At 51.2% G+C, this 16,846-nt stretch overlaps 1 protein-coding gene across 4 annotated transcripts in view; it reads left to right on the plus strand.

Annotated features, from left to right (window-relative positions):
* The window catches only part of LOC120372636 (gamma-aminobutyric acid receptor subunit gamma-4), a 93,331-nt gene that overhangs the window by 22,497 nt on the left and 53,988 nt on the right, over positions 1 to 16,846 (plus strand). The window contains exon 1 of one of the 4 annotated variants that reach the window (XM_039489910.1): positions 14,049 to 14,062. The exons of the other annotated variants lie outside the window; for them this stretch is intronic. The gene's annotated coding sequence lies outside the window, so the exon portion shown is untranslated. Of the gene's footprint in view, positions 1 to 14,048; positions 14,063 to 16,846 lie in introns of those variants that run through there. 4 annotated transcript variants of the gene reach the window in all.

The following is a 16,846-nucleotide window of genomic DNA, read 5'->3' on the forward strand; positions in this document are numbered from 1 at the left end:
ATGCCAGAGCACGGTTTATTGTGAAGGTGTACTATAGCTGATGTGGCCTTCTTCCACCCTCAGCGCCTTGTCTGGAGTGAGGGAGAGGCAGATGCAGAGGTCTAGAGCTGTGTCTTTATTCACAAAAGCTACAAATTAGTTTGCTGTCTACACACCACTTTCTGCTGTGATCACAATGTTCAGATCCTGGATTGAGCATATTGTGTGCAGTTCTGGTCACTCATGTGTAAGAAGGATGAATGCAAAGTGGAACAGGTGCAGAGAAGAGCTACTAGGATTATCAAAGGAATGGAGAATCTACCTTACGAGAGGAGACACAAGCAGCTTGGCTTGTTTAGCCTAGCCAAGCAAAGGCTGAGGGGAACTACGATTGCTCTCTATAAATACAGCAGAGGGATAAATACTAGGGAGGGAGAGGAGTTATTTACATCAACTGCCAATGTTGGCACACAAACAAATGGATATAAACTGGCCAGCAACAAGTTTAGGTTTGAAATTAGATGATTTCTAACCCTCAGAGGAGTGAAGTTCTGGAACAGGCTTCCAACGAGACCAGTGGGGCAAAAAAGCCGACTGAGCTTGATAAGTTTATGGATGGGATGGTATGGCCCATTTGTGGCTGCTACTACAAAGATCCCCAATGCCCAGAGATGAGACACTAGATGGGGAGGGGCTCTGAGTTACTACAGAGAATTCTCTCTCAGGTATCTGCCTGGTGGGTCTTGCCCATGTGCTCAGGATCTAACTGATTGCCAGATTTGGGGTCAGGTAGGAATTTTCCCCCAAGTCTGATTGGCAGAGACTCTGGGGGGGTTTCGCCTTCCTCTGCAGCATGGGGCATGGGTCACTTGCAGGTTTAAACTAGTGTAAATTGTGGATTCTCTGTAACTTAGTCTTTAAATCGTGATTTCAGGACTTCAGTAACTCAGTCAGAGATTAGGGGTCTATTATAGGAGTGAGTGGGCGAGGTTCTGTGGCCTGCAATGTGCAGGAGGTCAGACTAGATGAACAGGATCAGCTCTTCTAGCCTTAAAGTCTATGAATAATGCTCAGGGAATATCCCTCTAGATTCCTGGACAGGCTTTGGAAACAATCAAAGGAGATTGTTTCCAACCCATATCTTACACTCAGTCCAGCAAATGCTGAGGGAACTTGGGGAGTTCATGCCATGTAGACATGGTGCCAGATGCTCAGGTAGTGTAAAGGAGCATGCCTCCATTGAGGTCATTGTTTATTTACACCATTTGAGGACCTGGCCTGCGATCCACAGACCTGATCACTATATGCACCTATAGAATTGACATGTGAGAGTGATCCATTTCTCTCTGACCTCCACTTATAAACATCCCCTTCTCCCCGAAAGCTCTACCCTTTCCTCAAGCAAGGAAATGTAAGTCAGAAGATGAGAGATGCAACTGGGAGTTTAGAGCATGAGCTGAGAGGGAGGGTGTTTTTAAGTATTAGTGCAAGTTTTTAATCCTTTTCTAAGTTGGGATCCAGGAATGTGCAGAGTCTCTGGTGCAGGCACTGTGCACTCACTGTGCATAAGGAGCATTAAGGCATGGCTGGCTCTGGGAAATGACCCACATCTGCAGGGCTCCAGCAAGGAAGTTGCTTTTGCTGGGCCGATTCACACAGCTGCAGCCTGTGACAAGCAGAACTTTTTGTGCACTAAATAATCACTGTAGCCAAGACTTCCATTCCGATGAACCATTCGGGGCAAAGCAATGGGACCTGGGAAGCGTGATGCCGCCGGCTCTCGGCCTCGCGAGACAGCTGTGTATCAGAGTCACAGCTGGCCCCACTGGGTTTTTTTTATAGTACATGCACATGTTGCTAACATGGCAGATCTGAGTTGGATTCCCAGCCCCTCCTCCTTCGCTGTGACCAGAAGCCAAGAGTTTCAAAAGTGAGCCTAATATTATTGGCTGAGAAGGCTCCCACTTCATGACCTCTCAGGCTAGAACCCCCACAACTGTGGCCCCCGAGAACTCGAATCACTTATGAAAAGCTCTGAGATTGCAGGGTAGGTTTGCAAAGGCACATGTGGCAGCTAGGTGCCTAACTCTCACTGGCCTCCAATAGGAGTCAGGTGCCAAAGTGCTGCTTGTGCCATTGCACTTCCACCTGTGTGTGTCAGAGGAGCAGTAGCTCCTTCTTAGGAGTGATAAAAGGAAGTGAGACGGAACTTGTCCTGGCCTAAGGAGACTGCTTTGGCTCTGTACAGTTGCTAGCTCTCCAGACTCCAGCAGATGCAGACTGCTTTTCACATCGATGCTAGAAACTAGGACTTTCTGTTGGTACTGTCTTCAGTAGCATTGGCAGAAATACACTACCCAAGCCTCTGAACATATGATCCAAATTCTTCTGCCTTCTGGTTTTAATAGAAACCACTCACATCTGATCTTTTACCTTTCTGTGCTGCTGCTTTTTAACCAAGGAAACTCTTCACCACTTCTACCCCAAACTCTGAGCTCTTTCTGGTTGCCTGACCTCTCTCTGAATTTTTTCCCATATGCAAAGAGCAAACCATGTACTTTCAGTCTAGATGACCTGCATTTCAAAGTAAGGAAATCAACAACTAGACAAAGAACAGGAGTGCGCCTGCGAGAGCATAGTGTGTGAGACTTGCTTTGTGACCTTCTGCATTTGAGCTGGAAAATAGCTCTGCTAGCAGCAGACACTCCTCTAAATGTAAAGGTGCAGTACACAAGGAACAAAATGCTAATGTCTTTCAGTTACCTCACTACTTATAGCCTTGGCTAAGCGTGTCAGTACCCCTTCTAGTGGCTGGTCCACATGGAAGATAAGAGCCTACTACTGCTACTGGCTGATGGAGCTATTCCTTTAGCTCAGTAGTAGTGGTCTGTGCTTTTGGTGCTGTAGCTTACAGGTTCAGTCTCTCTGATGCCCTGTGGTGGGGATGATTACATGCAGGTGGAATTAAAGGCCCTTATGCAGGCAACCAAGTTTGAGTATTGGACACACCATGGTTTCCTTTCAACACCGTACTGTAATAGTTAACTACCTAGCCCAATGGGATCCTGATCCATGAGTAGGGCACCTAGGAGCTATGGAAATGCAAATTAATTACAATACCCCCTTCATCCATCAATGTGGCACTATTTTATCAGTGGTAGGAGCTGTCGTCTTATTCATCTCTGGTTCAACCTTCAAATGATAAATCACATCAGGGCAGAAAACTTATTTTGTTCCTTAAAAATGAAAAGGGGATTTGAAAGGCCCTGCTTTAGGTGTGAATTTAGGATCCTTCTCATCAATCATCCAGTGTGAACAGTGTTATTAATCAGGAGCTAGCTGAAGGCAGACAGGCTGAAAAAATGCAAACAAGCTTTACAGTATCCTGTACATACTGAAAGGACCATCTATCTCATCTGTGTGTGTTGATTATTGGCTCATACTTAGAGTTATTTATTAACAATGGACAAACCTCTCAATCCCTGCACAAAAGAAAGAAGGATCTCTCTGAAATTTCCCACACAACCCACCAACCCAGGGGAGAGCTTTTCTGCTGAGCTGGTAAAAATCAGAAAAGGTATGGTAAAGATTTGGGGGCTGATTTTTTCCCCCACTGCCTTTCAGCTGGTAGAGTCACTTTTCTCAGTGTAAAGCAGATGTAAAACAGTCTCAAGTCAAGGGTGTGCTGAAGTGAGAGTCAGGATGCCTGGGATCTAGTTCTGCCACTGACCTGCCGGGTGACCGTGGCAAATCACTTCCCCGCCTTCTGAATATCTTGTTGTTTGCAGATTGTAAGCTCCTCATGGCCAGCACTGTCTCTTACAGTGTCTGTGCAGGACTAGCACAATGTGGTGTGGCAAAGTACCTTCTCAGTCTCCCCAGCCTCTGCTGTTTTTAGCCCTGGGGAGATAGGCTTGGGCAATTGCAGTCCCCCTTAGGACTCAGGGGAAGTCTGTTCCCTGTCTTCCCACCAGCCTTATTTAAAGTAATTTTTTCCTGCCTTGTGGGAGAGCGTACTGCCGCTCCTCCTGGGGAGGCTTGCTGCTCCAACACTCCTGGCAGCCAGGCTCCTTCTCTCTCTCTCTGCTTTCCCCCCTCCTTCCTCCCAGGAAGGGGTTTAAAAAGGTCTCAGGCAGCCCCAAGTTGGAATCACCTGGTCCTAATTACCTTCAGGTAGCTCCCCCTTAGCTGATTCTAATTTGCTACCTTGGTAACCCTTTCTCAGCTGAACCTGATTGACCTGTGGTTGTCTCTCAGTTGATAAGGGGGGGGGGCTTTTAACCCTCTGGGACTGACTCCTACCCCCACCTTGTAACTGTCTGTCCTGAGTTTATCACAGCGGTCTTGACCTCAGCTGGGGCCTCTAGCCACTACTGAAGCATCAATAAGCACTGGTAGCATGTTGCGTCACTTTGCCCAGGCATGACCCAGGGGGAAGGCCATGGAGAATCATGCCCATGGGTGTGTTCTGAAAATGGCCCTCGCCCTTTTCTTGGCTCATTTTGTTTCCAAACCCCAGACACCCCATTCTGGAATCTGGCTGAGCTGGGTTTGGCTCAGGCGTTGAGTGGGGACGGGTTCTGTGGGAGCTAGGGGGCACAGTCAGGGTTGGGTGGACAGTGTAAATCAGGTGGGGTGATGAGGAATGAGGCAGAAGAGTATGGCGGTGGGGCACCAGTAGATCCCTTCCTTGTTTATTTCCAGATGGGTTATCTTGTGGCTTGGGTGTTAGCTGGACTCCACTGAAAATACCTTCATCCTTAACTCTCCTTTAGCAAAGGGCTTTGTTAAGTGTCCTTAGGAGTCATTATTACGACGTATTTCTTTGCAAGGGGCAGCTTCAGGGCCTAGGACTCAGTGGGACTGCTGACTTGATTATTTAATTCTGGGTCTTCCCCACAATCCACCATGTGCATGAGATTAAACTCCCGTCCTAGGACAGACACTGATCACACAGGGAGGGAATGAGGGGTCTCGCACCCACTCCAGAGCTTGAGGGAGAGTCTGCAATGTACTTGCCCAGCAGAAATGAGCTGTTGTTTTAACCTGTGTTGTTTGGTATGTCCCTTCTCTGGGGCACGCTGTTGATTTGATCTGACCTGCACTCAAAGCCCCTGGGTGCACTGACTAACCAGTGCAATGAAATATAGCCTCACAGCAGGGCAAGAAACCCCATAGAGCAACAAAGAATCCCTCTGATACTTGACACCCCATAGAGTCATTTTCGGATCTGGAGAGTGTTTGAACATCACCAGGGAGTCATTAGTGCAGGTGAGATCACAGGCAGGCTGAAGACAGAGCAGGAATGGCTGATAGTGAGCTCCCCAAGGGAATGGCCGGGGTGAGCATGGCAGACTGGATAAGAATATGCACCAAATCCCAATCAGATGGACTCCCATTGACTTTTATGGACCCAGTGTGTGGGCCCTAGGGAGGAAAGGGCAGAGGGAAGGGGGTAAGGGGCACATCAGCAAAGACAATAAAGCCCCCAATGAGGATAAGGACGGAGGAGAAGCCAATCAAGGAGAGGCAGTCAGAGAAAAGACGGTTACTCACCGTTGTAACTGTTGTTCTTCGAGATGTGTTGCTCATATCCATTCCATGTAGGTGTGCACGCACCGCGTGCACGTTCGTCGGAAGACTTTTACCCTAGCAACACTCAGTGGGTCGGCTGGGTGCCCCCTGGAGTGGCGCCACCATGGCCCCGGATATATACCCCAGCCGACCCACCCACTCCTCAGTTCCTTCTTGCCAGCTACTCCGACAGTGGGGAAGGAGGGTGGGTTTGGAATGGATATGAGCAACACATCTCGAAGAACAACAGTTACAACGGTGAGTAACCGTCTTTTCTTCTTCGAGTGATTGCTCATATCCATTCCATGTAGGTGATTCCCAAGCCTTACCTAGGCGGTGGGGTCGGAGTGAGACGTGGCAGAATGTAAAACTGCCGAGCCGAAGGCCGCATCGTCCCTAGATTGCTGGACCAGGGCATAGTGTGAAGCAAACGTGTGGACCAATGACCAGGTCGCTGCACGGCATATCTCCTGGACCGGTACGTGTGCCAGGAAGGCGGCTGAAGAAGCCTGAGCCCTGGTAGAATGGGCAGTAAGGTGGCCCGCTGGGACATGGGCCAAATCATAGCATGTGTGTATGCACGCTGTTAGCCAAGAGGAGATCCTCTGTGCTGAGACGGGGAGGCCTTTCATACGGTCCACCACTGCCACGAAAAGCTTGGGGGACTTACGGAAGGGCCTTGTGCGGTCAATATAAAATGCAAGCACCCTGTGGACATCTAAGGAGTGTAGCCGCTGCTCCCGTGAAGATGAATGAGGTTTAGGGAAGAAAACGGGAAGGAAGATGTCCTGATTGGTATGGAAGGCCGAAACCACCTTAGGGAGAAAAGCGGGGTGTGGCCGCAATTGAACTTTGTCCTTATGAAAGACGGTGTAAGGGGGGGTCTACGGTGAGTGCTCGGAGACCCTCCTAGCTGAAGTAATGGCCACCAGAAAAACTGTCTTCCATGAAAGATATAGGAGAGAGCAAGTTGCCAGAGGCTCAAAGGGCAGACCCATAAGCTTGTTCAGTACTAGGTTAAGGTCCCAGGTGGGGGCGGGACGACGAACCTGAGGGTAGAGGCGGTCCAGCCCCTTGCGGAACCTAGCGACCACCAGGTGAGAAAACACCGAGAGCCCACCTTCGCCGGGATGGAAGGCGGATATGGCCGCCAAGTGGACCTTCAGGGAAGATAAGGCAAGGCCCTGCTGTTTGAGGTGCCAGAGGTAGTCTAGAATGACCGGAACGGGGACTCTCGAGGGCGTAAGATCCTGTGATGCCACCAGGCTGAGAAACGCTTCCACTTGGCCAAGTATGTGGACCGAGTGGAAGGTTTCCTACTACTGAGCAGAACATGCTGCATAGGGGCGGAACAGCGGAGCTCCGAAGTGTCTAGCCCTGCAGGAGCCACGCCGTGACGTGGAGAGACGGAAGGTCCAGATGACGGAGCCCGCCGTGCTCCTGGGTTATAAGGTCCGGGCAGAGGGGGAGGGTGATCGGTGAGGATACGGAGAGGCTGAGCAGCATGGTGTATCAGGGTTGCCTGGGCCATGCTGGAGCAATCAGGATTAGATGCGCCCTGTCCTGCCGGAGCTTCAACAGAACTTTGTGCACTAGTGGAAACGGGAGGAACGCGTAGAGCAGCTGGTGTTTCCACTGAATGAGGAATGCGTCCAAGATCGATCCCGGTGAGTGGCCCTGGAACGAGCAGAACGCTTGGCACTTCCTGTTTGCGTGAGTTGCGAAAAGGTCCACTCGGGGAAAGCCCCACTTGCGGAAGACCGCGTGGATAATGTCCGGTCTTATGGACCACTCGTGGCACAGGAAGGATCTGTTCAGGCGATCCGCGAGAGTGTTCCGAACTCCCGGGAGAAAGGATGCCACCAGGTCGATCGCATGCGCTATGCAAAATTCCATAGCTCGATGGCTTCGAGGCAAAGAGGGGAGGAGCGAGTCCCTCCCTGCTTGTTTATGTAATACATGGCCATTGTGTTGTCCGTAAACACGGAGACACAACGGCCGGACAGAAGCCTGTGAAATGCGTGGCATGCCAGGCGAACCGCTCTGAGCTCTCGCACATTTATATGGAGGGAGAGTTCCTCCGCTGACCACAGGCCTTGGGTGCGCAGGCGACCGAGGTGGGCTCCCCAGCCGAGGGATGACGCATCTGTCGTCAGAGACAGGGTGGGCTGCGGTGGGTGGAATAGTAACCCCGCACACACCACAGAGGGATTCAGCCACCAGTCGAGGGAGCGCAGAGTACTCAGCGGGATGGTGACTAACGTGTCCATCACGTCCCTGCCCGGACGGTACACCGAATGGAGCCAAGTTTGAAGCGGGCAGAGGCGGAACCTGGCAAATTTGGTGATGTATGTACATGCCGCCATGTGGCCTAGGAGACCGAGACAAGTGCGGACCAAGGTCGTGGGAAAGGCCTGCAGACTGTGGATGATCGTGGACATTGTGAGGAACCTCGGCTGAGGCAGACAGGCTTTGGCCAGAGTGGAATCCAAGGTAGCTCCTATAAAGTCCAGCCTTTGTGTGGGGACCAGGGTGGACTTGTCCACATTGAGCATTAGGCCGAGACGTGCAAACAGGTCCTTTGCCACTCGTATATGTACCCTCACTTGCTCCTGGGAGGCCCCTTTGATGAGCCAGTCGTCCAGGTATGGGTACACGTGGAGCCCTTGGCGACGGAGGTGGGCGGCGATCACCGCCATACATTTCGTAAATACTCGAGGCGCCGTGGAATGGCTGAAGGGAAGGACCGAAAATTGGAAATGCCGATGGCCGGCTACAAAGCGGAGGTATCTCCTGTGCGGAGGAAAAATGGCTATGTGAAAATAAGCGTCCTTCATGTCGAGGGCAGCATACCAGTCCCCGGGATCCAAGGACGGGATAATGGAGGAGACCATCCGGAACTTTAACTTTATCAGGAATTTGTTGAGGCTGCGTAGGTCTAGGATAGGCCTGAGACCCCCTTTTGACTTGGGGATCAGGAAGTAACAGGAGTAAAACCCTTTGCCCCATTCCTCCCTTGGCACCTCCTCTATCGCTCCGATGGTGAGAAGCACCTGGACCTCTTGCAAGAGGAATTGCTCGTGAGAGGGGTCCCTGAAGAGGGACTGGGAGGGAGGGTGGTAAGGCGGGGTTGAAGCAAACTAGAGGTGGTATCCTTGCTTCACGGTGCGCAGGACCCAGATGTCCGAGGTCAGGTGGGACCACGCAGGGAAAAAATAAGAGTGGCAGTTGGAGAAGGGAGGGAAAGGATCCTGAACTGGAAGTGGTATGCTGTCCCCGGGCGCGCCTTCAAAAGGACGACTTCGGGTCCGGTTGCGGTTTGGAGGAGCTGCGGTTTTGGTTGGATTGAGGGCCTGAATAGCGCCTGCGGCCTCCGCGCCCTCAGCGTCTGCCGAAATCTTGTCTCTGCCTAGGGACAGAGTACGGACGGAAGGGCTGAGGGCGGTAAGTGTGCCGCTGGGTCACGGGAGTATGCATGCCCAGGTTACGCATAGTGACCCTACTTTCCTTCATATTTTGGAGTCTGGTGTCCGTTTTCTCCGAGAACAAACTCTTGCCCTCAAAGGGCACGTCCTGAATGGTATACTGAAGTTCGGGCAGAAGGTTGGAAGCCTGCAGCCAGGAGATGCACCTCATGGTAACACCAGCCGCCAAGGTTCTGGCTGCGGAGTCCGCCGCATCTAGGGAAGCCTGCAAGGAGGTCCTGGCCACCTTTTTCCCTTCCTCAAGAAAGGCCTTGAACTCCTGGCGGGAATCTGGGGGAAGCAACTCCCGGAATTTAGCCATCTCCACCCAGGTGTTATAATCGTAGCGACTCAGCAGAGCATGCTGATTTGCTATGCGCAGCTGCAAGGCGCCCGCCGAATACACCTTGCGGCCCAGAAGGTCCATCCGTCTGGCTTCCTTGGATTTCGGAGCGGGGGCCTGCTGTCCATGGCGCTCCTTATCATTGATGGACTGGACCACCAGGGAGGAGGGAGGAGGATGCATATACAGGTACTTGTACCCTCGGGATGGCACCATATATTTACGCTCGACTCCCTTTGCTGTCGGCGGAATAGAGGCCGGCGATTGCCACAATGCATCTGCCTTGGCCTGAATTGTTTTAATAAATGGCAGAGCCACTCTGGTGGGCGCATCAGCCGCAAGGATGCTGACGACAGGATCCTCGACCTCTGGGACCTCCTCCACCTGGAGATTTATGTTGAGGGCAATTCTCCTGAGGAGGTCCTGGTGTGCCGTAAGGTCTATTGGGGGCGGGCTCGAGGACGATGAGCCAGCCACTGCCTCGTCCAGCGAAAAGGAGGATAAGACGCCGGGGGTGAGGGCATCCTGTATCTGCTCCTGGTCCTGCTGAGGCTCCTGCTTGAGCTGCGCCGGTGAGGTGGATGCTTGAGCTAACTAGTCATCCATGCCAGCTGGTGGAGGACGACTAACTGTGGCCTCAGGGGCCCGATGCTCGGAAGAGGTGGCCCGCGAGGGAACCAGAGGAGCACCTTGGGCCTGATGGTATGCCCATGGTGTCCAAAAGGGCCACTGCTGAGCACCTTGCACCTGGGAATGGGCTTCCTGAAACAGGCCCTCTGGCACATCCGCTTCATGGTCCTCGGAGTAATAACTTCCCGCTTGGGACGAAGCGGACGGATGCCTGGAAGGCCATGGCGGAGCAGAGAGGCCTTTGGCCGATGTCCCCACTGATTTGGTGCTCTTCCGCACGGGGGACCGGTGCCGCAAACACGACCGGGACCTATGACCGGCCCGGTGCCGGGAGGTCGACCGGGACCTGGAGTAGCGGCGGCGGGAGCGGCTCCTGGGGGAGCGGTGCCGTGAACGGTGCCGGGACCATGAGCAGTGCCGTGAGTAGCAGGACGGTGACCGGGACGCAGAGTGGTGCTGCGAGTCGGACCGGCGCCAGGACTGCGAGTGGCGCGAAGATCGAGAGCGGTGCCGGGATCTGGATCGCCTGCGGGACCGCGATCGAGAGCGGTGCCGGTCAGGTGCGCTGATCAAAGCTGGACGAATTAGGGCCGGCTTCCCAATTGACTGGATCACCCGCACCGGCGGTGCCGGGGGTGGTGGCGGTGCCAGGTCCGTCAGCGCGATCAGGTCCTTAGCCACTTCACATACCTCTGGCGTGGATGGTATGACAAGCTCAACCATGGCGGGCGCCGGGGAGACAGGTGCCGGACTCGACGGCCCTTGGTGGACCGGAGTCGACGGCGCTGGCTTAGCAGGTGCCGCGGCGGGAGCAGGTGCCGGGCGGTGCAGCTGAGCCATGCCCTCGTGCCACGCGTTGGGCGGTGCCGGAGCAGCAGGGGTCTTAGCCTTTGTTGCTCTCGGAGAGAGCGAGCGCCTCAGGCCTGGTTTTGGTGCCGGCGATGTCCGGTGCCGAGAGCGCTTAGGTGTACCAGTACGACCCGGTGCTGATGAGGTGCTCCTGGAGTCCGATGGGGCCGCGCTCGGTGCCGAGGACGGAGGGGTGAGAGCTGCCTCCATAAGGAGCTGTTTAAGCCTAATGTCCTGCTCCTTCTTAGTGTGAGGCTTAAAAGACTTGCAAATTGGGCACTTAGCTGTTAAGTGCGACTCGCCAAGGCACTTCAGACAGGAGTCGTGCGGCTCCCCTGTGGGTATCGGCCTGTGGCAAGCCAAGCACGGCTTGAATCCTGGGGAGCCGGGCATGTGCTCCAGTCCCAGTGCGGGAAGGGGCTAAGCCCCGAACCCAACTAAGTGTACTAAGTACTTACTTAACAATTAACAATTAACTACACTTATCTAAACTTCAACTATATCTACAACTATATACACAAAGAGAACGAGAACTACGAGAATGCTAGGGAGGTGGAGGTCAGCTAAGCCGCACTCCACTGTTCCAACGACCGACACGGGCAGTAAGAAGGAACTGAGGGGCGGATGGGTCGGCTGGGGTATATATCCGGGGCCATGGTGGCGCCACTCCAGGGGGCGCCCAGCCGACCCACTGAGTGTTGCTAGGGTAAAAGTCTTCCGACGAATGTGCATGCGGCGCGCACACACCTACATGGAATGGATATGAGCAATCACTCGAAGAAGAACTTTGAGATAAAGGAGAGGTCTGACCTGGGAGCTGGAGGTAAGCTGGTAAGGAGAGGTTCAAGGAAAGAGGCTTGAAGGAAGAGAAGGGCCTTGTCACTGTCCCTGCCTGCAGGTATATGGGATCTTGGGGAGCAATTACCACACAGGTGGGGTGCCAATTAATTTCTTTATTAAAGGAAAAAGGAAGTGGTGGGAATTTAACAATGAAATATGATGGGATGGGGTGTATAGGGCGTTTACAATAGACAATGATGGTGGGGGCGTTTCTTATTGAACAGTGTAGGGAGTTCTATCAGTGGGGTACAGTAAGTGGGGTTTAGCACAATGGGATATAGTACAGTTAATAAGCAACTCAACTTTATATAGGAACAACTCTAGATACAGTGTGGAATGTAAAACATACCAAAAGGAGATGCAAAATAAACTGGTAGCTTCTATATAGAATGGTCAACAATCTTAGATAGAATGTATTAAGTGGTTAGTGGCCTTATACACAATGTAACACAATAGTATCAATGCAAATACAAAGTATATCAGAAAGGTGGAGGCAACCAATGGGGTGTTATAATTACAAGTAAAATGTGAATCACAGTGCAATAATACAATATGGGTGATAAGTGAAATTATGCAATGTAGAAAATTACTGACTTAATTGTGAGGCTGTGATAGCAAGAGTGTACCCAAAGGCTGGGTCAAGAAACAGGAGGGGGTGTGTGAATGATTAGTGGCAACTGATGAGAGGTGCAGTTGCAAGCAGCGAGAGACTCTGAAGCCCTGCGGGGTAAGGACAATGGAGCAGTGTTGGGGGAGGGGAGAAGCAGCAAGGGGTTTTGGAAGTTCGGAGGGTGATGCAGACGTGGGGGGAAAAAGCAGCAAAGGGTTTGGGAAGTTCAGAGGGTGATGCAGACGCGGGGGAAAAAGCAGCAAGGGGTTTACAACCGGCAGACACAGAGAAGTACACAGAGGGGGAGATTGGAGCAGCAAGAACCTTATCTATCCTCTAACTTAATCAAACTTATATAAAATGACAAGCAGCTTATACAAAGTAACAAAACAGGTACAGAATACAACCAGGCAATGGCTTTTTAAATCTATCTTAACCAACAACTAGGCAAAACAACAAATATCACAATTCTAAGCAAAACTATAACAAGCAACTATACGGAGCAACAAAACAACGAACTATAGCAAGGCAGGTGAAACTTACAAGCTTTACAATCTTAACAAACTATGACTTATTAAATTAAAAAAAAACAAAACCTATGGTGCACCTTATGCTATGGGGAAGTTACAGAGGGCAGAGTGGTATGTGCCCAGGATACAGCTCCCAAGGCAGCCCCCAAGGAAGCCAAGGGATGGTGGCTGCAGCAGTGGATACAGCTGAAAGCAGTGAGCCCGAGGCAAAGCCCACAGGAGCAGAGCTTAGCAGCAGCATAGACTTATTTTTAGAGTTTAAGAGAGGTTTTAAGACACAGACCAAGGTTTAGCTTGAGTTTGTGTGCTGGGGAGACAGAGCCAGCAGCTAAAATAATAAAATAAAAGTGTAGAAAGTTTCACAGAGGGATTCTTACCAGTCCCCAAGGCAGCAGCAAAGGCAGAAGCAGCAAGAACATCAGAAGGCTCGGTACAGTGTTGATAATCAGGAGATCTCTCAGGCAGTAATTCGTTCTTTGTGGGGGTGGTTTAAAAGTGGGGGTACGCTCAAAAATAAAACGAGAGCGGATAAAGGACCCCCAGAACGCCTGGCTGATCAGACCAGGCAGCAATGCAAGAACCTTTCTAAAGTCTGATCAGAAAATGTCTGGTTATAAAGGCAAACTTAGGCAGCTTTGCCTAAGCTTTAGCCAGTAACTCTGATTGGTTCCCCTTCTTACAGGGAGGAGAGAAGGCAGGGAAAAAGCTGCAGGTAGGCATAGAACATGTCTGGGCAAGTTCTGAGCCCCCAGGTATGACTCATATGCTCAGCTATTTGGCCTTTAGGTCTTGAAGCTCTGGACATTGCCTACCCTACATCAAGCCCAGGTTTAACAAGGTGATAACAGGACTAACCCTTTGAATAGGGCAGTGGTCCCACTTAGCATGCAGCACAAGCGGCCATCCCTTTGGGAAGGGCAATGGCTCTTGTTAAACAACTTAAGGGGCCCTCCCTTTGAGAAGGGCAGTGGCCCTGGTAAACAACTTAACAGCCAGGGAGGGGTGGCCACAGGAGGAGAACAAAAACAAAATGGAGTAGGGGGACAGCTGTAAGAAACAAAATGGAATAGGGGGATAGCTGTAACAGACAGTCACAATGTGACTGGCCCCTTTAAGTGGAAGGAGGCAAGTGCAGCTGTGCCTGGTCAGCTGTTGCCCAGCTGGGCCCTAGAAGACAGGAAGGGACCAGAGAGAGGTGCTTGGGAACAGGTGAAAGGCAGAAGGAGCTGTTGGAAGACTGAAGGTGAGCTGTCATGGTGAGCTGCTGGCAGTGAGTTTGTGGGAAAGCTGTTGGGAGGACTAGTTAGAGCTGGGGAGCCCTGCTGAGTGGCAGGGGAGGCTTGTGCAGAGGCCCCTAGGAATGCAGGGAAGAACCAGTGTGGTCAGTGTAAGCTGAGCCCAGAAGCAAGGTGTTGACTCTGAAGAGAGGTCCCCAGGAGCAGTGGTGAGACTCAGATGAGGAGGCCTGGGCAGTGAAACACTGCGGGGAGCCTCTTGCAGGAGACCTCATGTGGGGCTATAGGAGAAGGATCCTGGGAGAGAAGCAGGCCTGGGAACTCTCGGGCAGACGGCTGGGGGAGTGGGGCTAAAGGAACTGGGACTACATGCTTAATGGCTTTTGGGTGGCTGACCTGGGAATGGGATTGAAGAGCTGCTGTCTTGTCACCTTGTTCTCCTTTGGGGATATGGGAGAACTTCCTTTTACCATGAGGGATCTGTGAACTGTGGGGTTTTTATATGAATAAAAAGGTTGAATTTGCTGTTGACAATAGATCTTAGCATGGGTGGCTGGAGGGGAAAACTGAGGCAGGTCACGCCTGTGCTGCCAAGGTTGGCTGCAGGAGGGCACTCATGTCAGGGTCACTCTGTAATGTTTGTGCCCAGACGTGGGAATCCAAGATCCCTCCCATCCAGAAGGAAGGACTGGCAGAGGATGAGGCCACCCTTGCCACCAGGGGTATGTCCAGAGGCCACCCTAGGACAGGCCTGGAGGAGAGAGTGGAGAGGCTGAAACTACTGTTAGGAGTTCAAGTAACACTGACAAAGCTAAGTCGCAGAGCTAACCACACAGCTAGGCCAGGGTTTCTAAAGGGCCCAAAGGAATCCGTACACCGAGCTCCTATCATCTCTCAGTGGGATTTGGGCACCTGACTCACCTCAGAAATCCCAGCCTCCAACTGCATCTGATGAGGCAAGTGTAAAAACATCCTGATTCATTATTCAAGGACACAGCTCTGCCACAGACACTTACAGAGGCTATGCGCTGAGATGCTTGGGTGGGGGCCAGGAACACGGCTGGCCAAATGAGCTGTCACAAACAATGCTGCTATTTTCAAAGCTGCCTAGGGGATTTGGATGCCCAGTTAGAGTCCCATTAATCTTGATGGCATTTGGGTGCCTGAATCCCCTTGGCAGCAGCTTTGCAAATCTCAGTATTAGCTCTTTGGTCTCATTGTGAATCATTTGCAAAACTATAGTGGTTCTCTTCGATGGTGCTCATGAGAACAGGCATTTGGAGGTGGTGAGGGGGGGAGGCTGTGGCAATGGTGGGGAGGGGTGATGCTTTCTGTTGGAGACCTGAGGGACCAGGAAGTTCTGCTTTTTTAATTAATTTTTGCTGATGGTGGCTGTTTGCTGGAGGGATTTACAGCTCTTTTGTTGTGTGATGGGTTTATCGCTATAGATTACAGTGTTAACTGGTGTCAAGGGCACTTAGAGCCTTCCTTCCGGGGTGTTTAAAGCTAAAAAAATAACTCAGTAAAAATAAGAGTTCACTAAATAACGTGAGAGTTGGTGTGGATGGGAGGGGAGCAGGGATAGTGAGAACTTCCTGGGCCATGGAGTGCTGTGTACTCACAGCAGTCTCTGGCTCAGACCTCTCCCCTCTCTGGATCCTCGAGATACATTTCATTCCCCTGCAAAGCACAAAACTCAACCACACAAGCACAGGGACAACCACACAATTATTGAATAAACACAGCAATAATAAACTTAAGCACGGTGCCTCCCTGAGTGTGCAAAAGTGATGGTGCTACTTGTAAGCCCCAGGACATGAGTCAACACAGCAGTGACTCATTGGAGGCTAGTGACTCTTCACCATGGTATTTGCAAGGACCATGGACAAAGGGAATGGAACAAGCCAAAGACATGAACAGGTGGCAATAGACCACATGCCCTGGAATGCTGTGCTGGGCATGGTGGGGTAGGCGCAATGCTCCACACCAGAGCTGGTTGAAATGCTGGAAATGTTACCATTCGGAGTAGGTAGCTTCTTGTACCCACTGTGCACTGGTGCAAATGACCACACAAGATGCACAAGGGAGAAGCAGGCCACTGAAATTCATCTATGGCCAAATCCGGCTCACTGAAGTGCCTGTGGCTTCAATGGAAGTTGCACTGCTTCCTCATACATTATTCATAGCAGATTATTCGCTCAGCTCTCTGCATAAGTGGTTGGATAGACCCCCCATAGCAGTTAAATCTCTGAACATGTGCTTTTGATAATTCTTCCATATTTCTTTAGCAAATAGTATTGCCTCTATTACATCTATAATGCTGCACCTAGTTGCAGTAGTTACTATGCAGCATGCAAACTAAATTGGCTATGAAAAACATATTTTCCAAGACTTGAACTGCTGCGGAATAGATCTGCATCTGTGGCGCACTTGTTAAAATGCTGGGGGGGGGGGGGAGCCCATGTTTGTTCATGATCAGCTGATGTGTAATTAACTTACAAACGTTGTCTTGTAAAATATGAATTATATCCTCATTGGACACACTTTATAGTTTAAAGTTTAAGCGCAGCTTGTGTGAAGAAAACTCCCCACTGACTGCTTTCATGTACATCTCAAGTAGTCAGGGAAAGAGGGCTTCAGAGTGAAAGCTGACAAAAGTGACTGCTACGAAGGAAGGTCTGGTTCCACAAAGCTGACTTGAGAAAGGTCCCTTGTTCTGATCTCCGGGTGAAAAGAGATGGAAACAAACTCTTGGGTTATTTAGTCTGTCATTTCGGTATCGGAGCAATAGC

Source organism: Mauremys reevesii, linkage group 9 (genome assembly GCF_016161935.1).
Source record: "Mauremys reevesii isolate NIE-2019 linkage group 9, ASM1616193v1, whole genome shotgun sequence".
In the NCBI taxonomy this organism is placed as follows: Eukaryota; Metazoa; Chordata; order Testudines; family Geoemydidae; genus Mauremys; species Mauremys reevesii.